At 44.7% G+C, this 15,646-nt stretch overlaps 1 protein-coding gene across 8 annotated transcripts in view; it reads left to right on the top strand.

Annotated features, from left to right (window-relative positions):
- ZBTB7C (zinc finger and BTB domain containing 7C) overlaps positions 1–15,646 on the top strand; it is a 310,311-nt gene that overhangs the window by 265,570 nt on the left and 29,095 nt on the right. For 2 of the 8 annotated variants that reach the window (XM_061614191.1, XM_061614171.1), the window contains exons 1-2: positions 4,557–4,658; positions 9,670–9,743. The exons of the other annotated variants lie outside the window; for them this stretch is intronic. The gene's annotated coding sequence lies outside the window, so the exon portion shown is untranslated. Of the gene's footprint in view, positions 1–4,556; positions 4,659–9,669; positions 9,744–15,646 lie in introns of those variants that run through there. 8 annotated transcript variants of the gene reach the window in all.

Raw genomic sequence — 15,646 nt, 5'->3', positions numbered from 1 at the left:
AATGGGGAGAGTGGTGTTGCACTCAGGTCCTGCTTGTGGGCTTCCCATTAGGGCATCTAGTTGGCCACTGTGAGAACAGGATGCTGGACTAGATGGGCCACTGGCCTGATCCAGCAGGCTCTCCTTATGCTGTTATGAGGGGCTGACCCCACCCCCCGCTGGCTTTGGCCCTGTTCACCACTGGCATGTGGCCCCCGAGAGTTTACTCCTAAGCGAATTTGGGTTTTAACGGGAATACGGTTTCCTGTCCCTGCTCTGTATGATTGAATTGGAGCGAGGGGGGGGGAGGATTGTCTGATTATTGCCTTAGATAATAAAGAAAAACAAGGCCAGCCTTTCAGTTCCATTGAAGTGGCCAACAATGCAGCTGTGGCTGCTTGCTGAAATTTCCATTTTCTAAGGCACAGGAACCTTAGAAATGTGATGCCACATTGATTGATTATCCTGAAGCTGCAAACCAGAACTGAAGAAGTATTAAAGGGGCTGTAATAAAACCCGTTTGTGTGGCCACTATTTAGGACTGTGCCAAATATTCAAGTTGAAACTGGATACCTCAGCAGAGTTGAATTTTCTTCCAACCACCCCCCCATACTTCAATTGTGTGAATTTTCACCCCCTCTTTCTTTTTTAAAAAAGTGCAGTTTGGCACCATTGTTTCCGCTGACTGCTGCTTCCTAGCCATCATTTCTTCCGTTTGCTCCTACCCTTTACTAAGTTAGTCACATGAGTAATCTCAAGGGATTCAGCTGGCATGGTCTGAGAACACATGATATAGCAATTCTGCTGAAGTTAGGCAGGCCTCAATCTGGCCAGTTTCTGGTTGAATTTCAGGAGCTCCCCCATGTGCTTATCCACTAAACTGGCACCTTCTCAGTGAAGTACCTTCAAGTTCTGGACTGGCTCCGCCCTCCCAGGCTGGCCATTGGAGCCTCCTAGACAGGAAGGAGCATAAGAGGGTTTCCGGTTACAGTTGAGCCTTGCTTGAGCAATAAGATCCTCCTGAGTTCTGATACGTTCCTGCACTCTTTAGGTCCGGTTTCTTGTTCCTTGCCTCTGTGGGCTCGTTCTGACTTGTTCTTCATTCCTGACTCCTACATAGCTTAACAGAAAAACATAAGGAGAGCCCTGCTGGATCAGGCCAGCGGCCCATCTAGTCCAGCATCCTGTTCTCACAGTGGCCAACTAGATGCCCTAATGGGAAGCCCACAAGCAGGATCTGAGCGCAAGATGTTTTATTTTAATATATTTTAAAGCCTATTTTAAAGATTTCCTTAGAGTGTTTGGTGCCCTGGGCTCTTTCTGGGAGGAAGGGTGACATATAAATTGAATGAATGAATGAATGAATGAATGAATGAATGAATGAATGAATGAATGAATGAATAAGAGCACTCTTCCCTCCTGCGGTTCCCGGCACCTGGTATTCAAAAGCTTGCTGCCTCCAACCGTGGAAGGAGAACATAGTGATCATGGCTAGTAGGTGTTGGTAGCCTTATTTTCCATGAATTTGTCTAATCTTTTAAAGCCATCCAAGTCGATGGTCATCACTGCATCCTGTGGGAGCAAATTCCGTAGTTTAACTATGTGCTGTGTGAAGTCCCTTCTTTTGTCTGTCCTGAATCTTCATCATCATCATCATTTTATTTGTATGCCGCCTTTCCACATAAAATTGTGCTCAAGGCGGCTTACAGCAAGGTGAACAAAAATGCATCTCAAAAACAATTGCAAAAACAATTTCCTAATAACAAAAAATAATAAAACAGTGACATAACAAATATAATAAGCAAAAACAACTTGTCAACATTATGAACATAATAAAACAATCTTTAAAAACAAAGAAGTAACCATTAACACCCCAAGCCCCTAAAGAAAACCATTTACTATATCTCCTACAAGACTTCATTATTCAGAGTGGAGGCTTGTTTTGTAGCAGCACAGTCTCTTTGTAAGCAGAGCTGTGGACTCCAAAGTTTAATAGTAAGTGTGTAGGCTTCCAAAGTCACAGAAGAGGCAGGGCAGGTGGTCTCCCAGGCTGGCAGAGCGTCTGCAGAGAACTCCTTACCAGACAAGGTCTCAGCAGAGGCACAGTCTTTGTAAGCAGAGGTGTGGACTCGTCCCCTTCAACACAGGTATAGGCTTCCAAAGTCCCAGAAGAGGCAGGGGCAGGTGGTCTCCCAAGCTGGCAGAGCTTCTGCAGAGAACTCCTTCCAAATCTTCCGACAGTCAGCGTTGTTGGGTGTCCAGAAAAACGTTCCTCTTGTCTACTGTCTCCACGGCATGCATAATTTTATACACCTCCATCATGTCAGCAGCGTCTGAGCCCAGCCTCCTGGTTTGCCCTGTTTCAGGCTTATTCTCCAGAATCTGATTGGTTCCCCTAGCTCCTAGTTCTGGCTCACCCCAGACTGCCTCCTGCAGCCCAGTCCCGACAATGGGAGACTGCCCAGGACTCCCACATGTGCCTCCTTGAGCTCTTTCGAAACATGGGGGTACAAATGCCAACAAACCTCACCTTGTTAGGACTCTCATAGAGCAGGGTTGGGATCAGGCCCTCCAGGGGTCTGTGTCTGGCCCTTGGGACTCCCCCCAGACCATACCCCCTATCTGCAGGCTATGCCTCTCAACAGCCCTGCTCCGTGTCCTACTCAAGAGGCTTTGCCTGGCTGGAATGTGTCCCTCACCTATGATAATGCCTCTTGCTTGTCTGGATGGAGGTTGGGGAGATGTGTGTGTGTGAGAGAGTATACGTTCACACCCCACACTCAGAGTAGAAACCTCCGAGTTTTACTCTGGAAAGGTAAGAGCCACACCTGTGGCTCCATCTACTTTTGCCTCTGGCCCCTCCCACCACTAGTGTGTGGCCCCTGGAATGTTTCCCATGAGGGAGTGTGGCCCTCTGGCTGAAAAGGTTTCTCTGCCCCTGTCATAGCAATCTATCAGGTACCTGATGACATTACTGAGGGTGGCTGAGAGCAAGGGCAGTGTAAGGGAGCGAGCAAATATTTTTGCATGTTGAAAATCTAACTGAAAGGGGGAATTTAACATGAGAACATATGCAGAGCCTTGCTGGATCAGACCAAAGGCCTATCTAGTCTAGTTTTCTGTCGGGTCTGTGCAGAGCTTGGAAAAGTTACTTTTTTGAACTACAACTCCCATCAGCCCCAGCCAGCATGGCTGATGGGACTTGTAGTTCAGAAAAGTAACTTTTCCAAGCTCTGGGTCTGGTTTTCCTACAGTGACCAACCTGCTGATTGGAAGCTGATGAGGTGGACATGAGGACAATAGCTCTCTTCTACACATAGGGTCATAGAATAGTAGAGTTGGATGAAGCCTATAAGGCCATCGAGTCCAACCCCCTGCTCAATGTAGGAATCCAAATTAAAGCATACCCGGACAGGTGGCTGTCCAGATGCCTCTTAAATACTTCCAGTGGTGGAGAGCCCACTAACAACTGGAACATGATCCCCAGCAACAAGAGTTCAGAGAACCTCCGATTAAGGTTCTTTTAAACACTACTGAAAATCTTCACAAAATGCCAAGAGTAATTTTTCAAGCAGTTCTAACACTATCAACCCACTGTATACTATCAATGTACCCCAGCTTTTGGCACTAGAGAGGTGTATTTGGGGATCCTCTCTAGTTGTGAGTGTAATTTGTTTTAAACAATATTGTTGTCACCTACTCAGAGACCTACTGGTGAAGGGCGGGTAATAAATTTGATGATGATGCATGATGATATATGGGCCCAAACTTATGCATACATCCCCCCCACCCCTGCAAAGGCTGAAAAACACATACATAAATTATTTCGGGCTAAAAACTCAGCAAACAGGAGACTAATCTGCCCATTGTGCTTTTGCCAAAGGAGCAACTCCTTCTCTCAGATGTGATGTGACCCACTGTGATCTTGCTTTCTCGGCCACATACGCAGTTGTTTTCTTAAATAGCTTTCCTATTTGCTGACACAGCATTTCTAATCGCAGCTGCGGACCGCCCTAAAGTGGTTTGTGGCGAAGGGGAGTGACTCAGCAGAGAAGACACAGGGAGCATTGTCATTGTTGGAGATTGTTTTTCCTTCCCTCCTTTGGATGAGAGAGTCAGAGGAAGAAGGGAACCTAACAGCTTATAAAAGCCAAGATGGTGGCTTTTGTAGGTGGCTCTTGCAAGATACAATTACTGTATCCACCATTCTGGAAAAAGACTAGAGTCCTCTTCCCCTCTCCTAGATAGAAGAAAAAACCACTCTATTTTTAAAACTGTCCCTTTAGCTCCATTTCTGTTTGTTTGCTTTTTCCCTAAGCAGTTTCAGACCTCCTGATCTCCACACTTGAATCAAGGAGGTACTTTAGCTCATACCCTTAGGAACAGAGGAAGCTTCCTTATACTGAGTCAGATGCTTGGTCCATCTAGCTCAGTATTGTCTACACTGACTGTCAGCAGCTCTCCAGGATTTCAGGTAGGGACTGTCTTCCAATTCTACCAGCAGATGCCAGGGTTTGAACATGTGACCTTCTGCATGCAAGGCAGATACTCTACCATGGAGTACGTCCCTTATCTTGCTATGTGCTTGGCCAGCCTGGGCCTGTATGGCTGTGGACTCTACCCTGAAGGTTTATCTCCACCACAGATGCTCCATGTGACGAAATACAGGCCTTTCATTGGTACGTTCCCTCAGCCTTCAGGTGTACGCTTTAGCAGGGGTGAGCAGAAGGTAGATTGGGACCCACTGGTAGATCTCTAGGTGAGTTTAAGGAGATCAGCAAGGATTTCTGACCCCCCCACACACAATTGTTTAACAATACCAACAAATTGCCCCCTACAATTATACTGCTTAAATGAAGAAGCAAGGAGGGGTACCAAGAGTGGGTTTTGGGGTGGGGAAGAACTGTGAGTTCCCTCCAGTTCTGGAGCTCAGAACAAATTCCTGGGCTCAGAATTGTTTAATTCTAACTGTGTGTTCTTTGTATACATAAATAAAGAATGGGCCGAAGGTAGAAGCAAGTAACCAGAAGCCCCTGTATGACGGGCAATTCCCTGAGGCATCCACCTGCTCCTTTCCCTGGTCATCAACATCAAAATATTCTGGGAGTGGTAATTCTGAAGCTCTGTTTGCTCGGATATGATTCAAGTAGTCAACTACTCCCAATTAGGGAAGGGATTCATTGGCCAGTGCTGGTCTGCAAGCATTCCGTCAACCACACAGGCTGACATCGATTCCAGTTTGTTCTGTATCCACTAACTACTGCTTTTGCTGATCCTTTTTTTTCCGCTCAGAAAAAATATCGATATTAATATTGATGTTTTTAAAGGAAGTATTGATAAATGATCATTCTTACAAATGTTTTAGGGGCGGTGTGTTGGTTTTCTTAAAGTACATTTTCAAAAATAGCCGTGGAAATTCACTACATTAAAATCCCCAGCGATTGAGAATAAGCGGATTTATGGAAAATTCGGTACCAAATCCAAATTGGACAGAATTCTAACACATTCCTACTCGCAGTGCAGAGAAACGGCAGTGTGACTTTGCAAGAGGAGGTATGCCCTGAAAATGTATTTACTGAGAAACATGAGATGGCAGGGAGGCCGTAGCTCAGTGGCAGAGAATCTGCTTTGCATGCAGAAGGTCTGGGTTCAAATCCCGACATCTCCAGGTAGGGCTGGGGAAAGAGCCTGAAACCCTGGAGACCTGATTCCCATCAGAGTAGACAATACTAAGCTAGGTGAGCCAATGATCATCTGTTTGAGTATGAGGCAGCTTCATGTGGTCTTAGAAGGCACCTCCGAGTGCAGGCACTTTGTACTCTTAAAAATAAATATTTTGGGGTGCAAAAGCGAAACGTGCATCCCATGTTAGTTCAGGAGAGCTTGAGGCTCTTCTGGAAGCTGTGTAGAACTGGCAAGCACGTCTGGCGGATGCAGTGTGGGAGGGCTTGGAGCCCGAGACAGCATCAGCTGATTGATGTCATTGCCTCGGTACACAAAATATATTCTGTTGCAGTGGAGCTCTTGGAGCAGTAGCCACTGGATGGAAGAAAAAAGAAAAATCTCAGGAAATAATTTCCACTGATTTGTATTTAATTGCTGCCCCCTCGGTAAGGAATGGTCCCAGAACTCAACAGCTGTCAGCACCCATCTGATCAGAGAGTTAAAATTATGGGCAAAGAGGAGGCCAGGATGTTTAAATATGGAAGAGGGAGGGCCTTGGACAGAAATTTGAGCAAATCAAACCTGCTTGTTATGATCATGCTATTACATGGAAGTGTGCAATTAAGTCCAAAAATTGCATGTTTCTGCTGGAGGGTCAAGCAGTTGTTGTTTTACTCATTTCCTGCATAAAGGGATAGAATGGAAATCGCCAGATGCTGACTGCTGGGGGGGAGGGAACAGCCCTCCCCTTCCAATACATGTTGACTCTTTGTAAGGTCATTTGAAGCTCAATTACGAGGCCATTATCAAGGACAGAAAATCCCAGGCTCCTAGTTGCCCATGCACCTGAAATATTGATGATGGTTCCTAGAAATGTGGTGTTGACCCCAGGAAGGGTAAACTATTTTTTTTCCAGCCCTGCTCTTTAAGCTTTGACTGCATGGAGCCTTGTTGTGTCCTACTTGGTTTCTAAGACTTCATTAGACATTTCCAAAGTGTTCTCCTCAATCATGAGGTCTAGAAACATACCAAGTTAACTAACACGTTGTTGTAAGGATTACAGCTAGATAATGCATGTGAAGTGCTTTAAATACTTCACAGTGTTATACAAATCACGATGATGATGATGCCTTAGTTGTGAAGTCAGACGTTTCTCTACTTACTGCAATGGTAGCCAACGTGGTGACCTCCCGATGTTGCCAGACTACAACTCCCATCATCCCTGACCATTGGCCATCCTGGCTAGGGCTGATGGGAGTTGTAGTCCATAACATATGGGGGCACCACAGTGGTTCCTGCTAACTTGCTTACTCTTATCCTTGCTATTCTTATGGTCCCATTAATGTCCATGGCAGTTTGCGGTAACATAAAGAAAAAGGGCTGGTGTCTGCAAAGCTATTAAAATAGGAAGTCAACAAAATGAAGAGAGGGAAGGAAGGACAGGAATAGTCAGAAATAGTGAGTGACAAATGGGTGTGTTCAGTCATTCATTTATCTCTCGCTTAGAGCATGTGTCTTGACAAAAATGTGAGCAAATGTCATTGTTCACATGTAGGCATCAGGACTCCAGGTTTAAGCCAGCCTTCCCATTGTGTTGGCCTCCAGATATTGGACCATCATCCTTGATCATTGGTCATGTTGGCTGGAGCTAGGAATGGGTGAGAATTCAGTTGAATTTGAATTTAGCATCAGATTTTTCAATTGTCTGCATATTCTCTATCATTGCGGAGTGATCCTTTTTGCTCTGACCTTCAGCGGCTTTCCTATGACACTAAATTCCCCCCCTCTAATATTCCCTCGAGTATATTGTTTTTTTGTTGAGTTTACACACACAGCACAGCACAGCACAGCACAGCACAGCATAGCAGTACATCTTTCTCTCTCTCTCTCTCTCTGCCACCCCATCCACTTGAATAATCCAAGCTCCAAGCAGAAAGGAAGCAAGTCAAGCCTATAATAGCCTATAATAGTAGAAGAGGACGACGACACAAAGCCACTTCCCTTTCAAAATATTGATACAGTAATACCTCAGTTAATGAAGTACATGTGTTCCTGGACATTACTTCTTTAACATAAACTTTGGTACCAAAGGTAGGAATAACATGGAAGGAATAGGCATAGGTTCCCACACCACAAAAAAAGAAGAGTAGTTCAACTTATTTCAGCAAACTGAATGTCTGAAATGAAACAACCAGGTCAGGTAAGCTTACCAACAGACCACTTGAAGGCTTCTTCCAAAATGCATCCAGAGATGCCTGCCTTGCCTTTTTCTTTTATTGTGTAGCATCTTGTTATAGCAATCTAAAGCTTTGACCACAGTTCCCCTTGCTGTACACTTGAGCAGGCAGGCAAGGGGCAGCCACCACCACTACCCTGTACTTGGTCTCTCTCTGACATCCTCCCCTACGCTTGAGCAGATGTGTCTTCTAAGGCACCTGAAATTACGTTGATTGTGGAGGCGCCTGCACCACCTGGCAAGGAGCGCCATTCCAGCCATGAGTGAGAGAGCTGCACACAGCAGCCGCAATCTGGATAACAAGGAGCCACATTCTATATCAAAGTGTGCTCCTCCCCGCACCCAAAAAAGACTTTGTTAAAAGGAGCTTCTTTCCTGGAGGATTTGTTAACTGAGGTATTACTGTAATTCCTTTCAAAATATTGATAAGTTTTATATTGATAGTTTTTTTCAAAATATCGATAGTTATCTTTCAAAATATCGATAGTTTCTTTCAAAATATCTATATTATACTGATATTTTTTGAGAGGAAAAGGATTGGACCAATAAACATAAGAACATAAGAAGAGCCTGCTGGATCAGGCCAGTGGCCCATCTAGTCCAGCATCCTGTTCTCACAGTGGCCAACCAGGTGCCTGGGGGAAGCCCGCAAGCAGGACCCGAGTGCAAGAACACTCTCCCCTCCTGAGGCTTCCGGCAATAAAATAATAAAAGCAGTGGATAGTGGACAAAGAAGGAGCTTTAATCGATACTGCTTGTTAGGTGGATGGAATACTTTTGGAGTGGCACTGGCCAACGGATGGCATCACTAGATGGGGCTGATTACAGCTGGAGTCCAAAACATCTGGAGGGCATCAAGTTGCAGAAGGCTGAGTTAAGCCACAGGCTTCAGAGGAAAGGAGGAAAAGCTGGTGCGTAGACAGTGAAGCACCATCAGCCACCCACAAAAGCAAGAGCTACTCCCTTGTAGCTCACCAAGGCTGCTACTTGCCAGCCCCCAAATCAGGCCTGTAGCAGGGAGGGAGGGCAAATGGGGGCACTGCCTCCTAGAGGTGTGCTCCCCCCCCCGATTTTAAATTTGTGACATGACAGATAATGATAGCCTCCATTTATGACAACTTGTTTTAAGAACAGGAGCAATTTATCAATAGGACCCTCTGAAAAATTCAGAGAATAAGGTAGCCTAACAAAAGCCTCATCTGGAAGAGTCCCCAAAAGTCTGTTCACTCAAGACTTTCCCTGACTGAGAGTGGATTTTTCATGATCACAATCATCCTATAATTATTTGTACTGAAAAAGGAAAACTGTATAGTAACATGACCCTTGAAGAGTAAAATATTAGAGTTTTGTATTATGGGATAGAGTTAGACTCCACCCCTTGAACTTTCTTTTGCTCTGCTTTTCAGTTTCAGTTGTGCTGTCTACCCAGCCAGCAATAAAGAAGCATGTTTGTCTGCCTGCAATAAGAAATAAGAGTTTGTTTATTCTGCAGTTATTATAATGAGTAGGGCAGGATTGGGTGCTTGTTGCTAAAGGGTGAAATAAAGAGATAGCTTAAAGTGACCAGAAAAAATGGCTACCCTTTACTCTTTTAAAGCACTTGCTATATTCATAATCATAGTGGCTGTTTTTCTTCTTATTTTCTTGATTACTTGATGACAAAGGATGAAAACAGCCCTAGAGAAATAGAAATATAGCTGTGTACACTATAGTTGGTTAGCTGGCTGGCTGGAGACCTAGATTGTAACTGCCTAATTTCTGATTTTTCCCAATATGTGCACCCAATGAAGACTGAGTATCCTCAGTGGGCAGTGGTAGTGGATGCCCATTGGAACTGGTAGGGCAGAAGACAGCGAGACTGACAGTAAGTTAAGCCGGAGACAGTGATAGGCAGAGTCAGCTGATTCTAGTTTAATCTCCATCTTCCTCTTTGCTGAGCTCTACAAGGGCAACACTAAGGAGGAGGAAGTGGACAGGCAGTGCCTGCCCCTGAACTGGGTGCAAGCAAGAGGGCAGGCAGGTGGTGTCAGGCTAAGGTTGGGATGGATCCAGGGCCGGATTAAGGTGAGGAGGGCCCCTAGGCTGATTCTGAGCCGCCTGCCGTCCCATCCCATCCCCCCCGCTTCACCTACCTTTCTGCTTCTTTTGCGGCTGTGTGCACTGTGCACACAGGTTTGCCATCAATCAAGATGGCAGCCGAGGTTTCCCTAAGGGGCTGAAGCCTCTGCTGCCATCTTGGTTGATGGCAGTAATGCGCGCATGTAGCACGCATGCGTGCCATCAACCAATATGGCGGCAGAGGCTTCAGCCCCTTAGGGAAACCTCGGCCGCCATCTTGATTGATGGCAAACCGCAAAAAACAGCGGAGAAAAAGGTAAGTGAAGCGGGGGGATGCCAGGCAGTTTGGAAGCTCTTGTCCCGAGATCCGTGGTTCCTGTTCTGTGGATCGCGGGCCCCCAAGAGCTCCAGGCCCCTAGGCTTCAGCCTACTAAGCCTAATGGATAACCTGGCCCTGGGTGGAGCAATACCCCATTTGCCTTAATGGACCACCCTCCACTGTCAGTGGGCACAGAATGCTGGCTGGCTGTTGGAGGGAGAGGGGAAGCAAAGCACCATAGGTGTGGGGAGGAGAGAATGGAATGGAGTATCCTGGAAGAGGTCATGGGTGTGTGGCTGGAACCCTGAACAGGAGCACTCCATTTTGTTGCAAATCCTATTTGTATATATAATTTTTCTTTTTCTCTTTACTTAGGCCTTCCCTCCCCCCCTTTTTCAAAATAATAATGGCTACTCTATTGTATCTCTGTGGTATGCAGTTTTTCACAGCAGAGAAGCCAAAGTTGAAAGGAGGAGCAGGGCGGGAACAAAACGAACCCCAAGATAAATCTTGAAACACTGCAGATTTGAAAGCAGAGCCGCTGTCAGAGGCCAGGGTGGGTTGGGCTGCGGTTTTCACAAATATAGTCTCCAGGGTGTGTCCAGGGGAGGTTTGCAATAACAAACTTGGCCTGAACGCCACATGCCGAAAGGAGAGACAATGGCAGGTTTTCCCCTCCGGCTCTGATCTTGTGGTGTGGCTCTGTGTGTGTGTGTTTGTGTGTTGGAAAAGGGAAGGCAAAGGGAGGGTTGTTGATTGCTGGTGCTTATAAGGCGGTTCAGGAGATTTATGAGCCAAAGCCGGCCTCGTTGGAATGCTTTGTGACTCGGGGGAGTGGGCGTCTGGATGGATTAATGGATTCTGGTTTTTACCTTGCCAGCTGGAATTTCAAACCCAAACCCTGCACAGACTGGCTTGAAGTTAATTTTCAGCCAGTGGTGGCTGCAGTTTTTATAAGCAGACCAGAGAGGGATTCTCCCACCCAGAGCTCTTTTAGATCATATGCTATTTCTGTGTATAAAAGTCCCTTTCCAAACCACTACAAACACTGGCTCTCATTCAACAGTTTGGGACCCCTCTTAGCGCAGGTGGTGCCCACAAGCATAGGGTGACCACTTGTGTGTCACCCCCACAAAAGAGGACAAAAGAGGTCACCGGTTTGCATAAAAATGTGCATATGTTAATGTATATGTATATATGCAAATGTAGTCACAGTTTTGCCTAAAAAGTGCATGTCTGTGTACAGAGATGCAAATTTAGATGACGTTTGCATTAAAATATACATATTATTAATTAATTAATTAATTCAGTGTATTACATTTATTTCCTGCCCTTCTTCCCAGGAGTAGCTCAAAGAAAAACACTAAAAACATCTTTAAAAATCTTCTTTAAAAAATAAATAAATAAAATAAATCTAAAAATAATTCCAACACAGATACAGACTGGGATAAAGTCTCTACTTAAAAGGCTTCTTGAAAGAGGAAGGTCTTTAATAGATGCCAAAAAGACAACAGAGACGGTGCCTGTCTAATATTTAAGGGGAGGGAATTCCAAAGTGTCGGTGCCACAACACTTAAAGGTCCAATTCCTATGTTGTGTAGAATGGACCTCCTGATGAGAGTCCCTCACCTGCAGAACGCAGTGATTGATTGGTTATATAAGGGGTAAGTGATCTTTCAGGTATCCTGGTCTCAAGCTGAATAAGGCTTTATAAACCAAAACCAGCACCTTGAACTTAGCCTGATACCTAATGGGCAGGCAGTGCAATTATTTCAGCAACAGGGTAACATGTTGGTGATATCCTGCCCCAGTAAGCAGTCTCACTACTGCATTTTACACTAGGTGCAGCTTCCGGACCAACCTCAAGGGCAGCCCCACATAGAACACATTACAGTAATCCAGCCTGGAGATTACCAATGCATGGACAACAGTGGTCAGGCTACCCCAGTATAGAAATGGTGCAGCTATCTTATTAGCTAAAGCTGGTAAAAGGCACTCCTAGCCACTGAGGTTATCTGGGCCTCTAGTGACAATGTGACATGCTAATATCTATGTACAGATGCAAATTTAGATACAGTTTTGCATTAAAATGTGCATATGCTAATGTCTATATACAGATGCAAATTTAGAAATAATTGCTATCATTTAAATAGAAATTCAGTACATAATGGGGAAGAAGACTGCAACCAGGTATCCTGTGTGCCTGCTCACTTTGCTTATCCAGCTGCTGCTAAGTGTGGATGGGCAATTGTTCAAGGCCCCTTCCTAGGCTTCTTTATCTTCAGACCAGACTTGGACCAGACAGAGCTTCAGACAGAGGTCTGTCCTCTATTATGTGGCCACCCTGTTCATGGGGGATGTTTGTCAGAGAAGCCACATCTCTTCTAGCAGAAACAACGTCCCATCTTTTAGGACTCCTCAACTGATCATAGAGAAATGAATGAGGTCTCAACTTCAAGCATAGCATAGCAGCAAGCGACATGGTACCCTCCAGATGTTGTGAACTACAACTCCCATCAACCCCAGCTGGCATGGCTAATGGTAATGAATTATGGGAACTATGGTCCAAACATCTGGAGGGCACCATGTTGCATACTACTAGTATAGAAGTTTTTGTATATAGCTATACAGCTTTATCTATGTGCATGGCAGCTTACAAAATTTAAGAGAACACGTCCCTGCCCAAAGGGGTTTATATTTTTTTTAAATCAACAAAAGGGGGACAACTGAGGAGGCAGACCTAACCAGGAGAACAATATGCACTTAGGTTTGGGACCCTTCAAGACATCCTTTTTATTGTGCATTCATAATGATTAGTGCTCATGATCAGAGTGAGTATACACAATCCCACTTTCAATACTGTTTGCAGCTGCAAAAGTTTGGGGCAGACGTACTGCTTCATTTTCGTGCGTGTCTAATAGCTTGCTGTCAAGATCCAGCAGACTGGTTTGTACTAGAGACGGGGCCTTTTCAGTGATGGCCCCATATCTTTGGAACTCTCTCCTAGAAGAAGTTTCAGTGGCTCCATCTTGGTTAGCTTTTAAATGAACCTTAGAAACTTGCTTGTCTAAACCTGCATTCTGTTAAAAGTGTTGTGAGTTGGGCTTTAAGCTGCTACTGTTTTTAGTTTTTGTAACTAGGTTGTTTTATTTGCATTTTAAAAGTGGCTGCATGGTTTCAATTCTCTTTTGTGAGGGTAGAGACACACTTACTGTTCTGCCAGTTCCAGTGCATCCTCACCTCTCTTTTTTGAAAATGGGGGCACACGATGCTAGTCAAACCCCTCCCCTTTTTGCTGTACAACCTTGTGGGATCAGTTCGAGTGTGTGTGTTTTTATTCACTGCAAAGAGATTTTGCAACTGATCGGCTGATCATCTCATTGCACCTCAAGGTGTGGCCAATGGAAACGCTTCGCTATAGGCAGTTGCTGCCCTGAGCTGGGAGGAAGGGCGGGGTATAAATAAATAGATAAACAAACAAACAAACAAATAAGTGTGCTCACAGCCTAAACCACCTTGGGAGGTGGCACATAAACACCAAAATGCACACTTATTGGGGAGCAAGACCCACTGAACACAACAGGACTTAATTCTTACTAGACTTACGTAGGATTGCCCAGTTAATAAATAAAATAGAAACGGGGAAAGAAAGAGAAATGGCCAGCTTGCTCTTAGGTGTCACCTTTCTCTCTCTCTCTCTTGGCTTTTGCCAGTTTCACCCTGAAGGGCATGAGATTCTGAAGGTCACTGCAGAGCTGGCAGTTCCATCTTGTCCAGCAGTGCAGAGCCGCACAGCTGTTAAATTGTCAGACTGGCAAAAGTGTGTGTGTGTGTGGCAGGGGGGAGGGGAAGAGGAAGAGTCCTTTTCTCCAGACTTGTGTAAATATTGTTCTTTAGAGAATAATCAGTGAATTAACTGGGGGAGGGGGTGAACAATGCAGTTCTCCTGCTGCAGAGAAACAGGTTTAGCCCTCTAAGCTACCGGGTTGGAAGACAGTGAACTCCTCAGAGAAAGAGCTGGGTGTTAGAGGAGAGAAAGTTGATCCAGCTTGCATTTCAAGGAGAACCTATCCACTTCGCTCTTCCTGAAACTATATGCAAATTGAAAAACAACCATCCTTTGAAATTTGCACTTCTACCAATTTTGCAGTGCTCTTCTCCAGCCAAGTATTGTGTATAGGCTAATGTCTGCATATAAATACCCTGCTGAAAATAACATACAAAATGCATTTTATTAGGGGAAATTGCTTTGGAAAAAAAATGTGTGTATTAGGCAAAATTGCATACGAAAGCTTTAGTTACTGTAAATCGCCCAGAGAGCTTCGGCTATGGGGCGGTATATAAGTACAATCAATCAATCAATCAATCAATCAATAAGATTGGACAAAATCAGAAACTGGGAGGAACTGAAATGGATAGATTCCTCCATCCCTCTGCAGTATACAATTTCCTCTTAAGATCTAGTTAGGATCAGCCACTAAACTTCGTATCTGGAATACATTTACAGGGTACCGAGCTTAGGGAAGGATGAATCTATTTCTCCCCCATGCTACTTTCAGGTGTTTTCCCCCATGGTTTCCATTCAATTTTATACATTAATCTGCAGCCCTGGGCTCCTTTGGTGAAAGGTGCAGGATATAAATCTAATCAACCAATCAATCAATCAATTTTAAATTGATTTAATATGGATTTAAATATGTATTTTGGGGACTTCTGGGCAATTGCTTTTTTGCACGTGAGATTCAGTCGCATAGCGGCAAATACCAGTTGTGCAATTAAAGTGCATATGGTGCTCTTGCTCAGCAAATCTGCTCCCCTCCCCATCAGACTTTTTGCAGTAAAGCAAGCAATGGGAAAATACTCTGGAAAGTGTTGGGTAGCAATTGCTGGACCCGACATTGTATAACCTTTCCGCAAACAAATCAGAATGAATGCTCACTAAACAACCAGTGTTGTGTAACCTCACCACAAACTTTGTGCAAACCTATCAGGATGCATATTCCATAAAGAGGCCATTTGAAGCAAACCTCAACAGCATTTCATGTGTGTTTTGATACATTTGAGGTGCCAAGAGAACTGGGTTGCAATATTCAAAGAAGGGCAAAATCTGTTGGATAGCTAAGTTCCGATCCGCACTTTAGTCTGGGACAAATGGGTCACGACATTTTGCAAAGGTCAAACTCCTGAAGCATCTCCACCTGTGGCTCAATGGTGGAACACCTGATTTAGAAAGAAAGGAAGGAAGTTCTAAGTTCTATTCCTGGTATTTCTTCGTTTCAAGGTCCTACCTGAGAGCTTGAAGAGCTGGTCCCACTCAGTATAGACAATACTGAGCTAGATGGACCAATGGTATACTAAGGCATAATCATATCCCTTTTTCTTTTAAAAAA

The sequence above is a fragment of the Rhineura floridana genome, chromosome 1 (genome assembly GCF_030035675.1).
Source record: "Rhineura floridana isolate rRhiFlo1 chromosome 1, rRhiFlo1.hap2, whole genome shotgun sequence".
Taxonomy (NCBI): domain Eukaryota; kingdom Metazoa; phylum Chordata; class Lepidosauria; order Squamata; family Rhineuridae; genus Rhineura; species Rhineura floridana.
Note: the sequence above shows the minus strand (reverse complement) of the source record. Positions and strands in the feature narration are given on the sequence as shown.